General features: G+C 41.9%; 1 long non-coding RNA gene across 6 annotated transcripts in view; it reads left to right on the top strand.

Moving 5' to 3' along the window:
- Positions 1-25,345, top strand: part of LOC103346061 (uncharacterized) — a 288,952-nt gene that overhangs the window by 49,090 nt on the left and 214,517 nt on the right. For all 6 annotated transcript variants that reach the window (XR_011380324.1, XR_011380327.1, XR_011380326.1 and 3 more), the window contains 3 exons: positions 6,555-6,690; positions 6,780-6,925; positions 9,321-9,371. This is a non-coding gene — a long non-coding RNA (uncharacterized lncRNA). The remainder of the gene's footprint in view (positions 1-6,554; positions 6,691-6,779; positions 6,926-9,320; positions 9,372-25,345) is intronic.

The raw sequence follows: 25,345 nt of genomic DNA, 5'->3' as shown, positions 1-25,345 counted from the left end.
AAGACCCCTACCTTTCACCTTACACAAAAATCCACTCAACATGGATTAAAGACTTAAATCTATGACCTGACACCATCAAATTATTAGAGAGCATTGGAAAAACCCTGCAAGATATAGGTACCGGCAATGACTTCTTGGAAAACACCCCAGAAGCACAGGCAGTCAAAGCCAAAATTAACATTTGGGATTGCATCAGATCGAGAAGTTTCTGTACTTAAAAAGAAACAGGAAAGTGAAGAGACAATCGACAGAATGGGAAAATATATTTGCAAACTATGCAACTGATAAAGGGTTAATAACCAGAATCTACAAAGAAATCAAGAAACTCCACAAGATCAAAACAAACAACCCACTTAAGAGATGGGCCAAGGACCTCAATAGACATTTTTCAAAAGAGGAAATCCAAATGGCCAACAGACACATGAAAAAATGTTCAAGATCACTAGCAATCAGGGAAATGCAAATCAAAACCACAATGAGGTTTCACCTCACCCCAGTTAGAATGGCTCACATTCAGAAATCTACCAACAACAGATGCTGGAGAGGATGTGGGGAAAAAGGGACACTAACCCACTGTTGGTGGGAATGCAAACTGGTTAAGCCACTATGGAAGTCAGTCTGGAGATTCCTCAGAAACCTGAATATAACCCTACCATTCAACTCAGCCATCCCACTCCTTGGAATTTACCCAAAGGAAATTAAATTGGCAAACAAACAAGCTGTCTGCACATTAATGTTTATTGCAGCTCAATTCACAATAGCTAAGACCTGGAAGCAACCCAAATGCCCATCAACAGTAGACTGGATAAAGAAATTATGGGACATGTACTCTATAGAATACTATACAGCAGTCAAAAACAATGCAACCTGGTCATTTGCAACAAGATGGAGGAATTTGGAAAACATCATGCTGAGTGAATTAAGCCAGTCCCAAAGGGACAAATATCATATGTTCTCTCTGATCACTGACAACTAACTGAGCACCAAAGGGGAAACTTGTTGAAGTGAAATGGACACTATGAGAAACAGTGACTTGATCAGCTCTTATCCTGACGGTTGATGTACAATGTAATACTTTATCCATTTTAGTATTTTTTTTTGTTCTAGTACCATTGGTTGAACTCTGTAATTAACACACAATTATTCTTAGGTGTTTAAATTTTAACTGAAAAGTGATACCTTTTAGGAATTTGGAAAACATTATGTTGAGTGAAATAAGCCAATCCCAAAGGGACAAATACCACTTGTTCTCCTTGATAGGTGACAACTAACTGAGCACCAAAAAGGAAACCTGTTAAAGTGAAATGAACTCTATGAGAAACGGTGACTTGATCAGCCCTCTCCCTGACTGTTAATGAGCAGCTTAATATGTTATCCCTCTCAATATTTTTTTGTTTGTTCTACTTAATACTTTTGGTTGAATGCTGTAATCAATACACAATTCTTCTTAAGTGCTGAAACTTAACTGAAAAGTGATCACTGTTAAACATAAGAGTGGGAATAAGAGAGGGAAGAGATGTGCAATTCGGGACATGCTCAAGCTGATTTACCTCAAATGGTAGAGTTAGAAACATACCAGGGGATTCCAATTCAATCCCATCAAGGTGGCATGTACCAATGCCATCTCACTAGTCCCAGTGATCAATTTCTGTTCACAATTGATCATAATGATAGGACTAAGAACCAAAGGGATCACATAAACAAGAATAGTGTCTGCAAATACTAGCTGATAGAATCAAAAAGGGAGAGAATGATCCAACATGGGAAGTGAGATACACAGCAGACCCATAGAATGCCAAATGTCCTAAACAGCACGCTGGCCTCATAATCAGCCCTTAAGGCATGCGGATCTGGCTGAAATGCCCATGAGAGTATTTCAGGCATGGAAAGCCAAGACACTCTAGGGGAAAAAAAAAAAAAAACCTAAATGAAAGATCTCCGCAAGTGAGATCCCAGTGGAAAGAATGGGTCATCAAAGAAGGAGGTACCTTTCTCTGAAGGGAGGAGAGAACTTCCACTTTGACCATGGCCTTGTCTAAATATGATCAGAATCAGTGAACTCAGGGGGCTTCCATAACCTTGGCAGCTCATGACGAGAGCCTAGGGTGATTACTGATGCCATAGACAAGAGTGTCAGTTTGTTAACAACAGGAGTCACTGTACACTTACTCCTCATGTAGGATCTTTGTCCTTAGTGTGCTGTACATTGAGATTTAATGCTATAACTAGTACTCAAACAGTATTTTTCACTTTATGTTTCTGTGTGGGAGCAAACTGTTGAAATCTTTACTTAATGTATGCTAAACTGATCTTCTGTATATAAAGAGAATAGAAAATGAATCTTGATGTGAATGGAAGGGGAGAGGGAGTGGATAAGGGGAGGGTTGCGGGTTGGAGGGACGTTATGGGGGGGAAGCCATTGTAATCCATATTCTGTACTTTGGAAATTTATATTCATTAAATAAAAGTTAAAAAAAATTTAACATTTAACCAGCTATTACCCTGTAGGGTTAACTAGAAAGTTGCAGGCATCATGCAGCAGGTAGTTGAAGTATTTTGAGAGAACATTATTTCTTGGTCTTGCTTCTGAATTTAGCCTCATACATGAGGCTAAAAAGGGTTACACAAGGACATAGAAAACCAATAGATTTCCTATGTAGTTTTTCATATTAACTTTGTCTTCATTAACATGGAAAGTAGGAAGTTGGTTATACAACAAGCATTGAATGACAGAGATTTCACATGGCTGACCTTTATTCATACTTCTTTGTCCTGTGATGAAAGTACATTAGTATTATCTTAGCCATATATTCTTAGGGAAGTTACTTTTTTAAACTACTACTAAGCTGCTAAAGAGGAGACATCTAATCCATATGTACTATTGGCTATGTGTTCTTCTTTCTTCAATGGTACAGGAGGCAAATATGTGATCAGGGAAAGTACCAAGGCTGTACTTACTGAATTCCCAAGTTTGTAGAATCAAAAGGGATTCTTGCTATTCAGTTATGCCTGGCTGAAGACAGTGCATTTTCTTCTATGATGTATGTGTCACTTTTCATTAATTCTGAGAGACCTGTTCCTTTAGAAACCAGGGTAAACAGAGCAGTGTATTGGATTAGATCTCTACCATGAATAAATTTATTTTCTAGCAAGTGTAAAAAATGAGCAAGGCCAAAACCCCCCAGAGCAGAGAATGTCACAGTGATTGCTAATACATTACCGCACAGAGCAAGGCCTAATAAAACCCCTATTAGGATGTCATACCTGCTTACTACTAAATTCTCCAGAAAGTTTATTTGATATGTCTAAGCCAATTATCAAAGTCTTAGTGATAAGAAGCAGCTCGCTGGGCCTGAATGTGTCAGAATAGAATGACTAAATTGTGGGAATTCATGGGCCTCTGCTTTGAATAATTAACTTGGCTCTTTGTAGAAGGCATACACTTTGGAAACTAATTTTCTCTTTGCACAAAGCATTTTGCCCTTGTGCTGCCTTTGAAAAGTAAACTGTTTAGCTGTAAGGTTATTCCATCTTTCATTATATTGGCTTGAGCTTCCTCCCCTGTCTTTTGGCCCCACCCTTCCCCTTGTTCTTTGTCTTCTGGCATCTGAAGACTACGACGTGGCCCTCACCAGAAATGTGAGTGCAGCTATGACATTTCCTCTAAATGGAATTTAATCATTTGCTTGGCAATGGCATTATAATGCCTTGTCTGTTTGTGCATTTTCTTATAACTAAAACACCACATTTATTTTTAACGGATTTAAAGTTTTCTTTTTTTTTTTTTCCTTAGGAGAGAAGCAGATGTGTTGGTTGCATAATTCTGTAGATAAAAGCCAGAACTGATTTTATTCTGTTTGGAATTACAAAGTCAACAGTTTGGACTGGAGTGGGTAGCCAGCCAGTTTATGCAAACAACCAGGTGATTCAAATGTTCTCTTCTCCTAAATGGGCCAGAGTCCTCACTTTGGAATGTGTTGACAGTGTATCTCAGTCTTTGCATTAGGATATGCTAAGTCATAGGTTAGTGATATGTAGAGACTTCTTGCTCCCTCTTTAGCTCCAGCAATGATCTCGCGGTTGATTTCTTCATTGCTATGCCTTGGCCCCTTTGGAGACCTGTGAGTCTCTTACTGAGAGAAAAGAATTACTGAGAGGAGGACGCTTAGCACGGTGGTTAAGATGTTGCTGGGGATACCCCCATCCCATACCAGAGTGCCTGAGTTCAAGTCCTGTCTCTGCTCCTCATTCAAACTTCCTGCTAATGCAGACTCCGGGAGGAGCAGGAGATGACTCAAATATTTGGGTCCATACTACCAATGTGGGAAGTCAAGATTGAGTTTTAATTGGTTAATTAAAAAAAAAAATCACCAGAAAGCATAGATAAAGACTATCTGATGTCTGTTTTAACTTGAGACATAATCTGAACTTTGATTTTTTTTTCCCTCCTGTGCCTTTGTTACCAATTAACATGTGGTGACTGCATCCCTGATAAAAGAGTCAGAAAGAGTAATGACATTTAGAACTTGTTGGCAGTAATATAGTGTAGTATGTACTCTCAAGTTACCTTTATGTGTGCCCTATTCCTATGCAATAGAAAAGATCCCTTCCAACTCTGATTCGAAGAAAACAATTTAAAAGATTATGTGCTTTCTCCTAGAAGAGGAAATGCACTATTTCCTACATTTTGACCCATACAGGGAACATCTAATAAAATCTTACGGGAGGATTTAAACCTTGGCTTAAAACAAATGACAAAATCAAGGGCTCTAGAAATGGCTACTTTTCTTTCTCATTTATACAAATAATGAAGCTGGTGAAAATGGCTTACCCAGTGGAGTTAGCTAAGACGTTCTGTGAAAACTGGTTCTCAGCACCCATAATATTTACCTAAATGGAATGATACACAAGTATATTTGGAAAAATCATGCCAATCTATCTCTTCCTCTTTTGGGTTTCTTTCAAAAATGTTCTATGCAAACTTTGAAAGACCAGGCTGGCATAGTGGTGCTGTGGGTTCAGCCACTCCTTGCAATGCTGCTATCCCACATTGGAGTGCTGGTTTGAGTCCCATTTGCTCCACTTGCAATTCGCCTTTCTGCTAACGGGCCTTGGAGGCAGTAGATGATGGCCCAGGCGCTTGGACTCCTTCCACCCATGTAGGAGATCAGGATGCAGTTCCTGGATCCTGTCTTCAGCCTGGCCTAGCCCTGGCTGTTGTGACTATATGGGGTGTGAACCAGGGTAGAAGATTTCTCTTTTTCTTTCTATACAGCCCCCACTGATGTTCTACCTTTCATTAAATGACTACTTCCTTTAAAAATCCATCAAACTTTGAAAGATGCTTTTAGAAACAAGTCTCAGTCCAGCTTTTTCCCCTCTGCTCATTAGCTTTCCTGGGGCAGTGGATTATTACATAACCATTCCAGGAAAGGCAAAAGGCAAAGGGACAATTTAAATTTTGGAATTTTGGATTTTGAATCGTGGTTGGTGTTTCAAATGGTATGATCCTCCAGGGTAATTCTTAGAATAAAAATAAAACCAAATGCCTGAGAATAAAATTATTCTTTCCCATTTAAAAATATGCTCTTGGGAGGAGGTTGGTGATGATCATAAAAAGCAAATACATGATAAGATGTCACAACTCCAAAAATGATTAAGAATCACAGCTCTGAGAACTTACATTCTAAAGAAAGCATCCCACATCTGTACAAGTGTCTCTTATACATATGCTAATCAGCTCCACTGATAATTTTAGCTTTTGGTTTGTTTTCTTCCTGTCATTATTTTATGTTCTTATTTGCTAGACTTTATATGCACATCCGGTAGGAACACAACTGCTTATCATTCAACTTTGGAGGAATATGATGGAAATATGTAATAGTTCTTTACACTAAGATATTTTCCTTCATGTGGCAGAATTTGAGGAGCACTTTTGAATAATAAGGGTTTTGGGTGAATGGGAGAGATCTGGGAATTTGATATATATTTATGTCTCCAATTATGATACATTAAGATATTTCTGGCCATGTGACTTACTGATTCCTTAATCTCTTCTCTAAGTGTTGTTTATTAATATGAGATATTTGATGTATGGCATTGCAGTAAATTCATGGACCATTTATTCTTATTCTCTTTTGCCCCTGGAGATAAACACTTTTCTTCAGCTGTGGCCTACACCATGGCTTCCTAGGTTATATATGAAGCAGCTCTCAGAGGTGGATAAAATGGAGACACCTCAGCCATATGCTTTTGAGATCATAATCTCAGAGTGATATTCAGGCCCACAAGCCCACATGGAGAGTCTTGCCTCTGGTGCAACCCAGATGAAGCAGTTCTGTTTCTTCCTCTTTCCCTGGCCTCACCTGCCTGGAAGGCCAAGGGTTACCCTTTTGGATTTTTTATCCTTTGCTCTTTGCCTTGCTCGGGTTTTTGGTATCATGTTTAAGTTGTCTTTTTGATTTGGCCTCTCCATTTTTCCGTTTGTTCTTTTCTGATTTGGTTCCTACTACCATTATTATCATTATATTTTATGTCCTCTTCTACTTTTGCAGACGCACTGTCCTCCAGGCCCCAGCTTCCTGGATCTTACTCTACTAGTGGAAACCAGTTGAAAGCCAGGGAGCAAGGCACCCTTTGATGCATTCCGTGTGGGTTAATCTCCGAGATCACTGAGCAGGCTGGAAAAGGGTGGGTAGAAAGCTTGGATATGGATTGGTGTATGGCACAGTGGGTTAAGCTGTGGAGCACTGTTTCAAGTCCCTGCTACTCCTCTTCAGATCCACCTCCCTGATAAAGTGCCGTGGAAGGTAGCAGAATGTATCCAAAATGCTTGGGTCCTTGCCCCAACATGGGAGATCAGAATGGAGTTCCTGGATCCTGTCTTCTGCCTGGCCCAAACCTGGCTGTTGTGGCCATTTGAGGGGTAAGTGAACCAGTGGATAGGAGATCTCTCTCTGTCTCTCCATCTCTCTCTGTCACTCTGCCTTTCAAATAAATAAGTCTTTGAAAAAAACAGAAACCTGGAGATAACTGAAACCTTGGCAAAATACCAGACACGTAGAGATGATTATTTTTTGGACTCTTTGTCCACACTTGCTTCCATGTGCAGAATTCTAAGCACATTTATTTTCCCATATTTTTTCTAGTTAATGTTTCTCAAAAGACCAGAGTTCTCCAAGTATGTAATAAATGTTGATTACTATCCGAAGACATTCAGATATCCAGGCCTTGACTCTACTCTGAAAAGGGAAGTTTTATGCTTCTCCATCTATACCCACTGACTTCTCTTCCTGAGGGTCAGTGCCATAGCATCTTTTTCAAGTAGCTGTCTTTGTGAAAAATCACTCTCAAGCTGATTGTTTTGCTGTATAAGACCCTCCTAGGGTTTGGGAAAGTGGAAGTTACTTGGAGGAAGAGAGCATTCTCTGTGATCCTGAGAGAGGGGCGGGTTATCACCTCTGTGATGTGTCCCTCTCCTGCCCGAGAAATGCTGACTGTCATTCTTCTGATTCTTTTAGGTTCAAGAAGTTTCAAGTATATCTTTAGGCAAATAAGCCTGGCACGTTTGTCTGCAAACTTCCACAAAAATTAACTCTGTCTTTTAAAACTGAATTTGATTTTTAAAACTCTGTTCTTAATGAACATTATTTTACCTTGTATTTGTTTTAGTCTGAATTTATGACAGGGTCATTGAGTTAGAATCGTCCATGTGGTGGTTTGTTTAAGAGTTCGCAGAACATGTTTTGTTTTCTGTAAGTCAAAGATGAAGACAATTGAGAAATGGGAATGTTTTGTGGCACTTTTTTTTTTTTCCCCCTCAGGTGCTATGCCCTAAACTCACCAAATCTCACTTTAATGACTTGGGTGTTTAGGCTGATTGCTGAACTCCTTGTTCTTGCAAAAAAAGCGTATGTTAGCAGTTTTGATTTTGTATTTTAACAAAGTTGTGCTGCCTAAAAAGAAAGCAAAATGTTAGATTTAAGTTTGATCAAGTCATGCCAAGCACATGCCAGCAAAACCTTGACAGGAAAACAGAAAATCTATTGTATGATATTTTTGGAGTTTGATTGTTGTGTTGTCAGTTAAATGTCTCTAGTTTGTCCTATTAAACTGGTTTGCTTTATTATACTTTATTTCTTCTACTTTGGAGAGATATGACCCTCTGAAATTCTAACCAGGTCCTTTTTTTTCTTAAAACTCTGTACCTATAGGTGCGGGTATTTGTCCTAGCAGTTAAGCTATCGGTTGGGATGACTGCTTTCCATATTGAAGTGCCTGGATTTGAGTCCTGGCTCCACTCCTGGTTCTTGCTAATGTGTACTCTGGGAGGCAGCAGGTGATGGCTCCAGTAGTTTGACTCCTGCCACCAATAGTTGAGGTCTGGATTGAATTCCTGGCTCCTGCCTCTGGTCCCAGACCAGCCCCAGTCATCTTGGGCATTTCGGGAGTGAACCAGCAAATGAGTGCTCTCCCTCCCTCCCTCTCTCTCTCTCTTCCTCAAATTAAAAAAAAAATGAAAAAATTTTATAAAAAAAATGTATATACATTAGTCAGATACTGCTTTACAAAAGATACCTGAGGAGCAAATGCCTTTTATACAATCAAAAATCCTTAGAATAGAGTTCTTTTACAATGTAAGAGTTGGAAAGTTGGTATAATATTTGTGATAAAAATGACAGTACATATAAATTATATATATATATATATATATATATATATATATATATAGTTAGCCCTCTGTATCCATGGGATCTACATTTAGGTTCCTGAAGACATAACATATGTGGAAAAATTACATCTGTACAGAGCATTTCTTTTTCTTGTTATTCAACATACATTGTGGTATAGTGAATAATTACCCAACATTTATATTTTATCAAGAATTACAAGTGACTTAGAGATGATCTAAAGTATAAAGAGGATGTGCATACATTATATGCAAGTATTCTGCCTATTACTTAAGGGTCATGAGGAGCTGTGGACTTTGGTATCCATGGGGACCTGCAACAACGCTGTAATTTCAGCTCACATTTTGACTGACTACATGGTATAATGAATGGCATCAGCTGGGCTGTTTTTTTTTTTAAGATGGCAGAACCGAGCGTTGAGCTTGTGGTGGCAGGAGAATTCTGCAGGGTCTTCAGTAGGGCAGAACGGGCTTCAGTGGCTTGAGGAAACTGCCTAGTATTCCCTTAGGGGCTTGTCTTCTTCCTAGACATCTCTGCACCAAAGACTCTACCTGCAGTATAAAACCTTAGAGCATGAGCTTTGGGAACTAACTTTTCTCACAGACTCATTTTGTTTTCCTTTTTCCCCAGAGTCCACATTTATTTACCAAGTTAGAAGCCTGGAAGGAATTTGCATGTATGGTAAGTCCCGGCCAGCAGTGTGATCATACACTGCTTCCAGGTTCCATCGTGTCAGACCTCAGCAAGTCGGAGTCTAATCCTTCATCGGATAGACAAATGACGCAGCATCAGGAGAAATGCTGGTGACTTCACAGGGTGGATTTTTGGCTCTGTTCAAATTAAATGCAAAGCTTCTGCACTTATTAAAAATGAAGGCTTTCCCCCCTTTGGAATAAAATCCAGTCTTAGCTCCTCTCTTCTGGGGATTTTAGGAAGCATAGGAAATTCCCAACCCATTTGCTTCTTAAAATGTTTTGGAGTACATGTTTTAAAAATACGAGATTATCATTATGTAATTTAAAAATTGGGTAGTAAAGGATTTAAACAAATGGTTTCTCTTCAGAGATATGCATCGTTGATCTTTAATATTGAACATTGGCTGCTTTGCGACAATTGGATGGTAGCTGTAGTGACCTATGTGAAGACCTATGTGTCTTTATAACTTTATAACTTAAAGACAGATTGCAGGTTGAAAAATAGAATATAAGGAACAAATAAGAGTTTTCTTCAGTATGGTACCATCTGATAAGTCTAAATCAAGTGAATGGAGCCAGAGGACTTTAAAAAAGTAACAAAATGAAACAAGAAAAATAATTCCATCCTCTTGAGAGGCAGGCTTTAAATAAGTGAGTGCAAGAAGGGGTTCAAACCTGGAAGGCCATCCTCAACAGCAATGGTGAGGCTAAATCACCACCTCTCATTTTTTAATAACCTCTCCAGTACCCAGAAGCTTTTATAAAGTCAGAATGCTGTTTGTTTATTTAAAGAAGCTCATTATATAAGGATTCTGCACATATCCCTTAGCAAATCCCAGACAATCTTGCCTAGAGCCTTACAGAATTTATTTTCCTCTTTAAATCTGCAAACAGACCTTGTGGATCAGGTTTCCTCTGTCTCCTGCCTTGGATATCTCATGTCAGAGCAAATTATCATACCACGTCCCCCTACTATAGTTGGTCCCTAAGCATTGAATTTCAATCAAGTGGCATTGTTCAAATATCCTGTCAACCTTTAGAGAGTGAGACTCTTACCTTGGCCTGCGTGAGTAAGGTGTGCATCACCAGAAACTCCCAAGTACTCCGGGCTCGGTTTCAACCCATTAAAGTGAAGGATGGTAGGGACTGCCAATGTTTCCTTGGGTTGTGGCCTGCGGTCATGCTACTCTTGTCATGTCTGATGAGCAGCTGATGCTCAGCGAATCTTGGCTTCACATATAAACGAATGGCACTGAAGTTTCCTCAATGTGTAACAATTTATTTGTCTTTATTAATGTTACAATTTTATATCTATTTCTATAATTATTCAATGTATATATAGTCTCAAACTTGGCTGTACTTTGGAACTACTTGAGGACCTTTAGAGAATATATATAGCTGTTACCCTTGGAGATTTTGATTTAATTGGTCTGGGATGGATGGATGTGCCTTGGGACTTGTAAGCATTCCCTGGGATTCCAACGGGCAACCAAAATTAAGAATTGCTGTTGTTGAGTGTATACACACATTGAGAGGACTCTATCTTCTACTTCTCATTATATTCTAGCTCTTAGTTCATTGCCTGGCACCCAGTAGGTGTTCATTAAATGATTATTTAATGGCTTAATAATCCTTTGATAGCATGACCTCTCTCTTAAGGACAATACAGTAAAATGTGATTAAAGAAACTGGGCTTTTTCTAAAGATGGCTCCAGTGTGTGACTTGAGATCTTGAGCAGCACACCCCTCAAATATCCAGCAGTCGTCTCATGGGACACAGATCTCACTAACTCTGGGAGTTTTAGAGGCTTAGCTGGGAGGGGGTGATCCGATAGCTGAGCACATAAAACTCTTGAAAAAGGTATTTTTGAAACTCAGCAGCTCCTTTTTATAAACTTCTAATCAGAAGGAAAAATTTTAAAGCTTGGAGATTTTGTATGAAAAGCAGCTTGACTGTTAATTAGATGAGCATTAGGAGAAAAAAAGAAGATGGAAAAGAGAAAAAAGAGAGTGGCATCCTCAGTAAATGAGGAGAAAACTGCTTGCACAGTGGTAGATCAGCAGGTAAGTGAAAGATGAGAAAAAATGAGCAGGGGGAAATTTAGGACTAGGGTTATGATTTACCAAGAAATGCAAATATTTTAAAAGAAAAAGCTGAGGCTTTATTTTTTACAATATGATTTGGAAACGATTGAATCTGGGTGAAATAGAGTGCATCTGAAGGATATAGCTTGAGGGGTGTGATGCAGAGCTGCAGTGTGGGTTCTGGTCCCTGCACTTCCTGGCTTTGCCAGCTGACTTGGTTTCTTTCCCCTTGGTGGCTCCTCTCTCTTGCTTTCACTGGAAATGTGAAGCTGGCACCATGCTCTAGACTCACAGCCATCTCTGGTGAGGAGAGGAGAGGGCAACAGTGTGGACAGCTCTGGGAGGAGAAGCCACTGCACGGGTTACTGCTGCGAGGGGTTACCTGCCATGCCGGTGTAAAACGAATTTCAACACAAAACCACGCCTATGCCTCTTTATCTTATGAGACAGAGACTGTGACTCAGAGAGGCCTGCTCCCAGCCGGCTCTCTCACCTTGAGCTCCTTCAGATGTGAGAGGAAGCTTTAACCAGCCAGTCTCTCCACGGTAATTGACCATGGAATTACCTCATAAATTAAGAACATGCTTGGTGTCATCTCCTCCAACCACCCATAGGCCAAGCAGCATTGTAACTGTCCAAACTGTAGGACAGGAGATTGTGTACGTTTTCAGTATCTCCATGGGGAGGGGCTCTGTTAAAAAAAAAAAATCATTCTATCCTTGTAACATCTTTGCTGGAGATATTTTAGTGGTTCTGTTTCACCCCTGGATAAAGTCCCCAAATGTTAGCAGGGGTGATAGTAAACATTTAAAAAATTGTTTATTTTCATTTTACTTAAAACGGAGAGAGACAGAGACATCTTCCATCCTCTGGTTCATTCTCCGAATGCCCCAAAAGCCAGATCTGGGCCAGGCTGATGCCAGGAGCCCAGAACTCCTCTGGGTCAGCCATGTGGAAGGCAGAGGCCCAAGTTTTAGCCATCACCTGCTGCCTCCAGGGTATGCATTAGCATGAAGTTGGGGTTGGAAGCAGAGGACCAGGGATTTGAACCAGATACTCTGATAAGGGATGCGGGCAACCAAAACAGTGACTTAATTGCTGTGCCACACACCCACCTCAAATATTCTTAGCAACGAACATGGCATTGAAATAGTTTAGAACTGGAAAGGGATTGGAAAGCACAAGTCACAGACATTCCCCTTTGACTGCTGGATCGTGAGGCTGTCTGAGAGTCTTGGTGGAGGGAAGCATGTCTGGAGTGGAGGCTATCGCCAGGGGCTCATTTTTAGTGAAGTAGAAATATTTTGATTTTATGGCAATACAAGCTGGACTTAAGCCCAATTTATTAGCTAACATAAAAATTCTCCATTATTTACCTCCAGCTTATGTCTCTAACGTCCTTCTTTCATTCTCTTATACTCTAGTCTCCAGCTTTGTTGAACTGTGAGTCAATATACAGGTTAAACTGTTTCCTGCCTTCCTGCCTTTGCATGCACAAACAATGTCTTCTGCTTGGAATATCCTTCCTCTGTTTGCGTTTTTCCTATTTCAGAGAAGAGAGAGAAAGAAAGAGAGGGAGGGAAGGAGGGAGAGAGAGAGAGAAAAGAGAAGAGAGGACTTCCATTTTCTGGTTACTCCCTAAGTGCCCTCCCTAAAAGGGGCTGAACTAGCAGATGCTAGGATCTGGGAATTCAAAATCCAGGGCTCCCCCATGTGTGGTAGGAACCCACTCACTTGAGTCACCACTGCTGCCACAGCAGGGAACTGGAATTAGAAGCTGAGAGGATGGGGCTGACTCTGGAGCAGCGGGTAAAGCGGCTGCCTGCAGTGCCAGCATCCCATATAGGCGCTGGTTCAGGTCCCGGCTGCTCCACTTCCGATCCAGCTCTCTGCTATGGCCTGGGAAAGCAGTAGAAGATGGCCCAGGTCCTTGGGCCCCTGCACCCACGTGGGAGGCCCAGAAGAAGCTCCTGGCCTTGGATCAGCGCAGCTCCAGCTATTGCGGCCAATTGGTGAGTGAACCAGTGAATGGAAGACCTCTCTCTACCTCTCCTCTCTCTGTGTAACTCTGACTTTCAAATAAATAAGTAAGTAAATCTTTAAAAAAAGGAGCAGAGAGGATATTGAACCCCTCATTTAGGGTGGGAGTGTCTTACCACTAGTCCAAATATCCTACTCCGTCTGGCCTTTCTGAAAAAACCTCTCCCTCTTCTTCCAAGATTCTGCTCAGTTGTCCTATTACACCCACTGTCTTCTCTGTGTGTCCCTGTTACACTGCAATGTTAGTCATTCATTCACAAGCCTGGTCTTCACCAGGCTCCCAATTCCTTTCAGGACACAGATCAGGAGTTTTCCCTGTGTTTGCATCTCCAGCACATAGTAGGTATATGACAAATGTTGGGGCAGTGAACCAACAACGAAAGACTTCTTTGGTGTAAACAAAGGACTAATGGTCAAAACATCTGTTGCAGGGATGTTGTCTGTAACTGAGGTTTTCCTTTCTCCTTTTCTGTATCATCTCATGCATGGTAAACAACATTAAATATTTTAATCTTGCTTCCAGTAACTTTTTGTTCTCTTTCCAGTCAACATTGTTGTGCTTGTGGACCTTTGCCTATTTGCTCTCAGTTATTTAAAAAGTGAAACGGTCAGTACCGGACACAGAACCCATGTCGGGTGTTGGCTGATGAATAGACCATGGAAGGATCATCTCAGAGTCTGCAAGTCGCACTCCTCCCAGTCATTCCACAATAGCTTTCTATTTTCTCTTGATGCCAGTCCTTCATTGCCAACTCATTCAATTTCATCCACTCTGACCTTCGCTAGGATTATTTGCAACTTGGTCCTTGGTCATCTCTCCCCATCTCAATGCATCCATGTCTAGTTTTGTCACAGCATGATCTGTCCTTATTTTGGCCCCTGCTCCTAGAGGGTGTGTATCCTGGTCATCGAGCCTGCTTTGGTTTTTCTTCTTGTCTTTCAGAGTGTCTGCAAGCCTGCCTCATTTGGTTGCAGCAATGGATTTGAGGAGCTTATTTTTATTTATGTATTTGTTAGAGAAATAAAGAGAAGGGAGAGAAAAACAGGGAGAGAGGAAGGAAGGAAGGAAGGAAGGAAGGAAGGAAGGAAGGAAGGAAGGAGGGAGGGAAGGAATTTCTATCTGCTGGCTCATTCCCCAAATGCCTGCAATGGCCAGGGCTGGATCCTGGGCCTGAAGCCAGGGTCCAGGAACTCAGTCTAGGTCTCCTACATGGGTGATAGGGACCAACTACTTGAGCCATCATCACTGCCTCCCTGGATCTGTGTTAGATGGGAGCTGATCAGGAGCTGGAGCTGGGCATAGTAGTACTCTAACATGGATGAGTGTATCTTAACCTCTAACTTAATGCCTGCCCCAGGGGGCTTACACTTGAAGAAGAAGATAGTCTGATTTCTGTCTGGCTTGATTAGAAAAGGGATTGTTCAACCCTTAAGGCATTTGGATCCAGCTGAAAAGCCCATGAGAGTATTTCAGGCGTGGAAAGCCAAGACACTCTGGCAAAAAAAAAAAAAAAAAAAAAAAAAAAAAAACCCTAAATGACAGATCTCCGCGAGTGAGATCCCAGTGGAAAGAACAGGTCATCAAAGAAGGAGGTACCTTTCTCTGAAGGGAGGGAGGAGAGAACTTCCACTTTGACTATGACATTGTCTAAATATGATAAGAGTCGGCAAACTCAAAAGGCTTCCATAGCCTTGGCAACTCATGACTGGAGCCTAAGGAGATTACTGATGCCATAAACAAGAGTGTCAATTTGTTAAGTTAACAACAGGAGTCACTGTGCACTTACTCCTCATGTAGGATCTCTGTCCTTAGTGTGCTGTACATTGTGATTTAATGCTATAACTAGTACTCAGACAGTATTTTTCACTTTGTGTTTTTATGTGGGTGCAAACTGTTGAAATCTTTACTTAATATATACTAAACTGATCTTCTGTATATAAAGAGAATTGAAAATGAATCTTGATGTGTATGGAAGGGGAGAGGGAGCGGGAAAGGGGAGGGTTGCAGGTGGGAGGGAAGTTATGAGGGAGGGAAGCCATTGTAATCCATAAGCTGTACTTTGGAAATTTATATTCATTAAATAAAAGTTAAAAAAAAAAAGAAAAGGGATTGTTGACATGGCAGTTTCTATACAAGGTAATGAATAGGACTTAGTTCCAGGAGATGTGTTTAGCCATGTCCACAGAGAGTGGTAGGACCAGTGAAATGTTGTCTTCCTCCAATTTTATTGCTAAAGCAACTAGATTAAAGATTAAACAAGCTGGGGCTGATGCTATGGTGTAGCCAGTAAAGCTGCTGCCTGTAGTACTGGCATCCCATATGGGTGCTGGTGTGAGTCCCGGCTGCTTCACTTCCTATCCAGCTCTCTGCTATGACCTGCAAAAGCAGTAGAAGACAGCCCAAGTCCTTGGGCCCCTGCACCCACATGGGAGACCTGGAAGAATCTCCTGGCTTCAGCTAGGCAAAGCTCTGGGTGCTGTGGACATCAGGGGAGTGAACAAGTGGACAGAAAACCTCTTTCTCTCTCTGCCTCTGCCTCTCTGTAACTCTGCTTTTCAGTTAAAAATACATAAATCTTTTTTTAAAAAAAAGCAAAATACAAGTGTTAGTGGCCAGAGTTATGGCGAGCACAGATAGGTGAGCCCCATAGTGGGCACATGGCTGCTGAAAGCAGGCTGCCTGGCTTAGAACTGTGTCCTGCCTCTTCTTAGCCGTGTGACCGTGTGCTAGTCATTGAACATTTCCCAGCCTAAACATTTTCAACTGTTTCACAGTAACAGAACTAGAATCTACCTCATAGGGATTGTATAAAGATGAATGTGTTAATGCTTGTACTTAGCACTTAGTATAAAGCACTCAGCACTACCCCTGGCAAGTAGTAAGTGCTCAATAAAAGTTTTCTGTTATCACTACTCTCTTTGAAAGATGAATTTATTGATTTTCCCAACAAGAATTCTTTTCTGAATGTGGTTTCCCTTGCTTCTTCCTTATCTAGTTCTTCAGCTGGCAACCTTAACAGAGTTAAAGTTTGAATCTTTCAAGGATGTGGAACCTTTTATCTGCCAAGGGCCATTTGGATATTATATATATATATATATATTTTTTTTTTTTGACAGGCAGAGTGGACAGTGAGAGAGAGAGACAGAGAGAAAGGTCTTCTTTTGCCGTTGGTTCACCCTTCAATGGCCGCTGCGGCTGGCTCACCGCGCTGATCTGATGGCAGGAGCCAGGTACTTCTCCTGGTCTCCCATGGGGTGCAGGGCGCAAGCACTTGGGCCATCCTCCACTGCACTCCCTGGCCACAGCAGAGAGCTGGCCTGGAAGAGGGGCAACCAGGACAGAATCCAGCGCCCCGACCGGGCCTAGAACCCAGTGTGCCGGCGCCGCAAGGCGGAGGATTAGCCTATTGAGCCGCGGCGCCGGCTCCATTTGGATATTTATAACATGATTTGCAGGCATACAACATTATAACTTAAAAATTAGCCTGCTATAGATTTATTGAATCTTGAGTCCCACCTGTGATTGACTTGGTAGGGCCAGGCCAGATGATTTAATGGGTCTTATATGGCTCCTGGGCCAGATGTTCCTCACTCGTGTGGTGATGGCCAAGATCAGTCATTTTCCAAATGATGCTACATAGTAGAGATCCATGGACTCCTCATGGGGTCTTCATGAGGGGCCAGAGAGGTGAGAGATGGGCAGAAGTAAGATGGGCGGGCACAACTAAAGCCATGCCTCTCCCATGGAAGTGAGTAAGCTTGTGTTTATCTGTGTTCCATATTAAACTTTCACATGAGTGCTTACTTAAAGCAAGAGTCCTTGAAGCCAAAGGAAGTTCGAAAATTCCCTTCTAGCTTGAAAATCAGTGATTTGGAATGTAGAACATAATGATAATTTGATTTTACCATTATTTTGTGAACACTGAATTAACGATTTGGGGGAATTGCATTACAAATTGCCTCATCCAATGATGTAATAATCAAATAAAATGGATTCCAATCCTATTTTGTTAGCTTCCCTCTGTTGTTCTTAGTCTGCTTTGAGAGGACTGTCAAATTGAATTTGCTGTCCTCTGTGTTTGCCAAAGTTTATTATTTCAATTTACAGCAGCAGAGATGTTATAACCTGGTCTTTTATGTACTCTGTTGCGTTAGCTCTGATAGTGTGCCAATCTGCACAAGAGAGTGATTATGGACGCCCAACCTTCCTTTGCTTTCAGCAAAGCAAGGACCGTGTGTTTCTACCAACGAGAGGGTTTGTGTGTTGAAGCCCCCAGGCAAAATTGTGTCTGGAGGATTTCGTATACTTTTCCTATTCATTAATGTCTTTGAGAAAACCAAACCGAACACTGCTCAAATATTTTCACAAAACCACAGATGGGCAAATAGTGAGGAGAACAATGGGTTGTATTTGAGAAAAGATGCTTCGAAAGCAGGGATGATAAGATAGAAAAGCATTTCCTCCAGTAGCCATAAAGCATGAAGCACCATGTTTGTAATGATACCGCAGCGCTCAGGGAAAGATCTGGAGTGAGCTCTCAGGAACCCGGGTGGAGGCTCCTGTTCGACCGCCGTCTGTCCTGCAGCTGCTTCTGTCAGGAAGGGAGCCCTGCCTGCCCATCTGCAGTCCGGCATTGAACGGCAATGCGATGAAAACTTAAGCAAACAGGAAGAAACTTCTTTATTAACATTTAAAAAGTTACGATGGCAACATATACCTGTTGTAAACACTCAACAGTACAAAAGTCTGCAGCAAAATTTCTGACTTCCTGTTGCCTGAATCTCGTTCCCCGAGGTAGCTACTGGTAGTATTTGACAGCGGGTCCACCCAGACCTTTCTTCTATCTTGAGTAAATAAGGATATGTAGCCACGTGTTGCATGGGGGTATGTCCTCAAAAATTCACGGTCAGGCAATTTTGTTATTGTGTGAACATCATCTGCTGCACGTACACAAACTAAGATGGTGTAGGCCGCATATGTGACACAACGTTTTGATGCAATAAAGAGGCACAGTAAGCGTGTGGAATATGAGACTTCTGCTGGCGTCACATTGCGTGTCGTTTAACATCAACTTTTTTAGATGAAGAGGAGGACACTCCATAATAATGTCATATACCATAGTAAATGCATAAATGAGTAACCCAGACGCTTCTTGTCTGCATCAGGTGTCAATCACTATATATAATTGTATGTGCTATACTTTCACACAGCTTACAGCCTGGTAGATTTGTTTACAGCAGCATCACCACAAACATGTGAGTAATGCCTTGCACTGTGAGGTAAAAGTGGCTGTACATCACCAGGAGATTGAAATTTGCAGCTCCATTTTAATTTTTTTATTTTAATTTTTTAAAGATTTATTTTATTTGAAAGAGTTACAGAGAGAGGTAGAGACAGAGAGGCCTTCCATCTGTTGGTTCACTCCCAAGATGGCTGCAATGGCCAGAGCTGCACCGATCTGAAGCCAGGAGCCAGGAGCTTCTTCATGGTCTCCCATGTGGGTACAGGGGCCCAAGCACTTGGGCCATTTCTTACTGCTTTCCTGGGCCACAGCAGAGAGCTGGATAGGAAGAAGAGCAGCCGGGACTAGAACCAGTGCCCATACGGGATGCTGGCACTTCAGGCCCGGGTGTTAACCCACTGCACCACAGCATTGGCCCCTATTTATTGTATTTGAAAAGCACAGTTAGAGAGGGGGGAGGAAGGAAGGGAGAGAGAGAAAAAGAGAGAGCTTTCATCCACTGCTTCATTCCCCAAATGATTGCAATGGCCAGGGCTGGGACAGGCTGAAGCCGGGAGCCTGGAACTCTATTCAAGTCTCTCATGTCGATTGCAGGGAACCAGTAACTTGAGGCATCTTTCACTGCTCCTCCAGGTGCATTAGCAGAGAGCTGGATGGGAAGGGGAGCAGCTGAGGCTTGAAGCCATGTTCATGTGGGATGCCAGCTCACAGGTGGTAGCTTAACCTGCTGCCCTGCAACTCTGGACCCTGTAATATAATCTTATGAGAGCACTGTTGTAATGTGGTCCCTTGCTAACCAAATCATCATGATGGTGTCCATGGTTGTATACTCACACACTGCACACACATACATACAAGCACATAATCCCAAGCACACACAGGCATATAAATACAATTGTTTCTTGGTTTCCACTAGGAATTGGTACCAGGACACCCTGTAGATACCAAAATCTGAGAAGGCTCAAATGTCCCTTATATAAAATGGCATAGTGTTTGCATATAACCTGTACACATCCTCCCATATTATTTAAACCATCTTTAGATTCTGTATAATACTTTATACAATGTAAGAGCTATGTAAGTAGTTATTGTACTATATTACTTAGAGAATAAGGACAAAAGAAAAGTAAGCACACATTCAGTACAGATGCAATTTTTTCAAATATTTTCTATCTGAAATTAGTTGAATCTGCAGACACAGAACCCATGGGTATAGAACTCGTGGATATGGAGGGCTGAATGCATGGGTGAACATATACTAGTATGAGTATATACAAACATGTATAGTTTAAAATTACAAGTGGAGTTTTTTAAACTTAATTTTATACTTTTTTTTTGACAGGCAGAATTAGAGAGAGGTCTTCCTTCTGTTGGTTCAACCCCCAAATGGCTGCTATGGCCGGCGCACTGCACTGATCTGAAGCCAGGAGCCAGGTGCTTCTTCCTGGTCTCCCACATGGGTGCAGGGCCCAAGCACTTGGGCCATCCTCCATTGCTTTCCTGGACCACAGCAGAGAGCTGGACTGGAAGAGGAGCAACCGGGACAGAATCGGCACCCCAACTGGGACTAGAACCCGGGGTGCCGGCACCGCAGGCGGAGGATTAGCCAAGTGAGCCACAGCGCTGGCCTAAACTTAATTTTATACTTTTAAAAAATTTATTTACTTGAGAGGCATAGTTACATAGAGAGGGGAGACTGAGAGAGAGGTCTTCCATCTGCTAAATTACCTCCAAATGGCTGCAATAGCCAGGGCGGGGCAGGCTGAATCCAGAAGCCAGGAGCTTTGCCCAGGTCTCCCACATGGGTACATGGGCCCAAACACTTGGGCCGTCTTCTACTGCTTTCCCAGGCTAGATTGGAACTGGAATAGCTGGAACTTGAACCGGCGCCCATATGGGATTCGGGTGCTGCAGGCAGATGTTTAACCTACTACGCTCACAGAGCTGGCCCCTAGTTTTACACTTTTAATATTTTTGTGTTCGTATATGTAGATGTACGTTATCTTTTAAGAGTAAGAGTCACACTCTGAGTGGAATTTAAACTCCTTTGGACTTTCAGTGAAAACCCAGACAACAAGCAAAGAAGGCACTGTTTCTGCAGTCCCCTACAGTGAGTGAGTTTGACTCTGACCCACCTGAGCACGGAAGTGGTTCTGAGAGGCATGCCGCCTCTTGTCAGCCCCTGCCCTTCCCCTTTGTGAAAGAAAATGATACACTGATCAAGCTGCCTTTCGTCACTTGGGAAAAGAGGGATCCCTTGTGGGCTGGACCCACATCCATCAGGCATGGCGGTGCAGAGGGGACCCTGCGGTACGGGCTCTTCCCCCTGAGTGAGTCGTCAGCGCAGCAGGCCTGGCTGATTTGTTGATACACTGGACTGTTGGCGAAAGTTCTTAAACTACTTCACTTAAGATAAGGGGGAATGGCTTCTCCTCAAAGGCGAGACAAGGAAAGATCCTCCACTTCTCAGTAAGCCTGTCCAAATTGTCTGCCGACCACTCGAGGATGAAATTGAGTCTAACACTACAGCGTGTATTACTAAGAGGCGACTAGCCGGTAAATATTTAAAGGGGATAAGCTGAACTGCTCCATCATTTACCTGCATTTTGTTTGGATGACAAGCAGTGGCAGAGTGCACTGCAGAGTGAGATTAGATGCTTGAAATGTGGCTGCAGAGATTAAATGTGTATTTCCCGAGGTGCCCTTCATTATGGCGAATCAGTGGAGGACAGACTTCCTGAAGCGTTTTCCACTTGGTTGCATGATTAAGTGGTCAGGGAACTATATAATTGGTAATATACTTTAAAAAAATTCCTGTGTAAATACTTTCTTTATTTAAACTTCACAATGTATAATATTTAAACACGTATCAAGCTATAACTCACTGGCGGCAGAAAATTATAAAAGTCTAACAGCAGGATTAAGGATGTTATGGCTGGAGCTGATTGATCTCTGTAGTTTTGTTGGAGAGGAATCTTAGCACAGAGGTATAATTTGTGAAATAGAACCACACCGTCTCAGTAATTTGAGTAGTTTTGTGGGAAATTCTGAGTCCCTCTCAGTTTAGTCTGCTTTTATTTTTTTCAATAGGGTCTAAAGTATGTTTTCAGTTCTCATTGCATGTGTACACACATGTACCAGAGTCAGATTTTTTATAAGTCCAATAAGGACTTCTTTTTATTAGAAGTCCAATATGACTCCACCCTTATCCGTGGGATCTGTCATAGGTTTAAGTATATTGCCCACATATCAAGACAATGCCAAAGTCATTCGTGTAAATAATAACAGAGAGAAACACCACCAATTCATCATGGATGGAGAGACAGAGTGTAGGAGGATTTTACTAGGAAATCAGTATTTGTCATCACGTATGTCAAGGTTTATAAATCCCAGCCTAATTTACAAGGGTTTAAGGCCTTTCACCAAATATAAAAAGTGGCCCATTAAAGTTAACGAGCCTTCTTTATCTGGATTCATCTTTTAAATTCACCATGCGATTCAATGTAGTGAAAGGAGTGGGGGGGGGTATTTACAATGCAGCTGAGAGTGCTGTTGCGGGAGAGGAGGGCTGCAGGGCCAACAAGAGTCTGGGAACCACTGGGCTTGCAAGTGACAGAAACAGAAGCACCAAAGGAAGCTGACATTTAACACAGCATGTTTCTCCTATGATTGATGGGATTTTGGTGGGCAAACATTTCAAATCATAAAGATAAGTAATAAGTGCAGAAGGATGTCAGTATGATGCGGAAGACCCTGAAGTTAGGATGTGTCCGTTCAAAACAGAGACATGACTTTTAACTGCACTCGAAGAAGAGAAAGTATTATTACTGATTGAGCATTTGATTAAATCCAAACCAGAAATTCTGTCTCCAGCCTTCCCATCAAACCCTGTTAGTTTGAGGCAGTCATTGAAAAATAGACATGTCACCAGAGAGATGAGTGACCCCGAGGTAGACCTTGGCCAACAGAAGCAAGGGAATGTTTGCTTAGACATTCTGGCATTTAGATCATGCAGATGAATTATCATAAGGGCTAATTCCTGTAGAGAAGGATAGTCCCCAAATCTCTGCAATGATTATTTTTGGTGTGAGACATGAGGAAAACGTGAAGTAAGAGACTAAGTTTCAGGAGGGCAAGGGCCATGCGTGTCTTACATGGTGTCCTCCGTACCCTGCTCTGTGTGCGCTGACCACTCCCCTCAGCCTGCTGAGCTACACAGCCTTCTCCTGACCATAAGCCCTTGCCCTCTCAGATCAGTTACTTAGGAAAGTTGAATTATAAACCTGTTCTCTGCCTCTTTGAGATACAAATTTTCTACAACCCTGGAATATCCTTCTGAAGGGCCTAGGAGCCATTCCTTTGAAATGCAGTCATGGAGATAGCTCCCATCTCCCAGTCCCTGTGAAAGGGTAGGGAGCTAACTTCAGTAAGTGACAACTGTCAAATACACACACATGGAGAAACGAGAAGCACAATGAGAGGAAAGTGTGTTTTTCATCAAGCTAAAAAGATTTAAAGATTTACCTTACTTGATGATATTGTGTTTTGTTTTTCATGGCTTTAAAACCTTTCTTTTATACAATAATTATTATGGTAAAGAATTTTTTTCCCTCCAGTGAACTTGTGGTTATAAAAATTATAAATCCTGTATCAATTTCCCAATTTCATTTAAGATATATATATCTCCAATATATATATTTTAAATAAACATTGAATATATATATCTTAAATATATATTTAAATGTTTATTTATCTATTTGAAAGTAGAGGGGGCTGGCGCCGTGGCTCAATAGGCTAATCCTCTGCCTGCGGCACTGGCACACTGGGTTCTAGTCCCGGTCAGGGTGCCAGATCTTCCTGTCCAGCTCTCTGCTGTGGCCTGGAAAGGCAGTGGAGGATGGGCCAAGTCCTTGGGCCCTGCATCCGCATAGGAGACCAGGAGAAGCACCTGGCTCCTGGCTTCAGATCAGCACAGTGCGCAGGCCGCAGTGCGCTGGCCACAGTGGCCATTGAGAGGTGAACCAACGGAAAAGGATGACCTTTCTCTCTGTCTCTCTCTCTCTCACTGTCTACTCTGCCTGTCCAAAAAAAAAAAAAAAAAAAAAAAAAAAAGAAAAAGAAAAAAAGTAGAGGGAAAGAGAAGGAGAGAAAGCAATCTCCCATCTGCTGGTTCATTTCCCAGATGCCCACAACTACAACAGTGGGGGCTGGGCTGGGCGCTGAGAACTCAGTTTAGGTCTCCCATATGGGTGGCAGGGATCCAAGTACTAGAGCCATCATCTGCGGCTGTGTCTTTCAAGGTGAGTATTAGCAGGAAGCTAGACTTGGGAACAGAGTCAGGACTGGATCCCAGGCATTCCCATATAGAATGTGGGATGTCCCAAATGGAATCTTAACTGCTGTGCCAAATGCCTGCCCCTTGAGATATTTTTGTTAGTCTGTAACTAGTGATCTCTAGCTGGCTGTGTGCCTCACCCTCCTGCTTCCTTCTCATTTTATGAATGGTGGAAAGATCTTTTCACTCACATTAGTTAACTCAAAGAAATGACATTGTACTCTTGCACTTATTTGGGAGCTAAGGTTAAAAATAATATTTAGACAAGCTCAGATGCATAGTGCTCTTTCGGGAAATGAACATAAACAGAGAATTTAAACATAGGATTTTGTGTACTGGTTGGGAAGTTTCCTAGCAAGCTATCAAGTCAATCTTTCTAGAGATGAGGGTGAAAGGCAGGACACAAGTTTGAACTGAAATTTAAGGCTGCTCTGCCAAAAGACAAGGACTGGCTGAGGTGAGAAGAGAGAGGTTTCTTGATCCCTGTTGCTCTTTCTGTTGAGAATTTCTTTCTCTGTTTCTCCTGCTGGCCTTGCTTGTGTCTATCCACAGATTCTGTTTGTGTCTTAGCTTGGGGGAAGGCTGTCAGGCTGCCAGGAGGCCCGCCCTCACTGGAATGTGTCCCAGTGAGAGGGTAAAAGCGATCGATGGCCCTTCCTGGCCAACCCCCCTCCTCCTGCCCTTATAAATACTTTTATTTGCATTCTGTCACTGTGGTTGTGGCTTATCCCTTTGCATTCGCCCTTTCTAGTTGAAAGTCATTAATCTGCAAATGCAACTAATTAGCCCTTCACTGTTCCAGCAGCAGAAAGCCTTGCTCCCTCATCGTCCTAGTTTATTGGATGCTGGAAAGTGTACACTTAAGGATCGATGGATCTTGCCAATAGAAAGAGTGCTCTGTATAATTACACAATTGGCGTTGGTAAGCTATAAAACGTGAATTGCACAGAGAGGCCTATAGCCTGCCTAGAATGGTGTAGTTACTTAAACCACAGACTTATATTGCTTATTTTCTCAAGTCAGTTGTGCCCATTTCCTGTGGTGAGCCATCTTAATCCATCTTCTTGAAGAGTGAGGCACAGGAAATTAGGTGAAATTGGGTACATTTCAGTTCTGACATTTTTCTTTTTGGAGAAAGGTTGAACTCAGGACCTCAGGGTTCGTGTAAGATTGGAAAGGCCAAATCATTTTATCTTATTTTTTCAATGGGAAAAAAAAATCCCTCATCCCAAATAAGAACTAAAATGGCTATGTCTA

Source organism: Oryctolagus cuniculus, chromosome 1, assembly GCF_964237555.1.
Source record: "Oryctolagus cuniculus chromosome 1, mOryCun1.1, whole genome shotgun sequence".
Taxonomy (NCBI): domain Eukaryota; kingdom Metazoa; phylum Chordata; class Mammalia; order Lagomorpha; family Leporidae; genus Oryctolagus; species Oryctolagus cuniculus.
The sequence above is the reverse complement of the archived record's forward strand: the minus strand, read 5'-3'. Positions and strand labels throughout refer to the sequence as shown.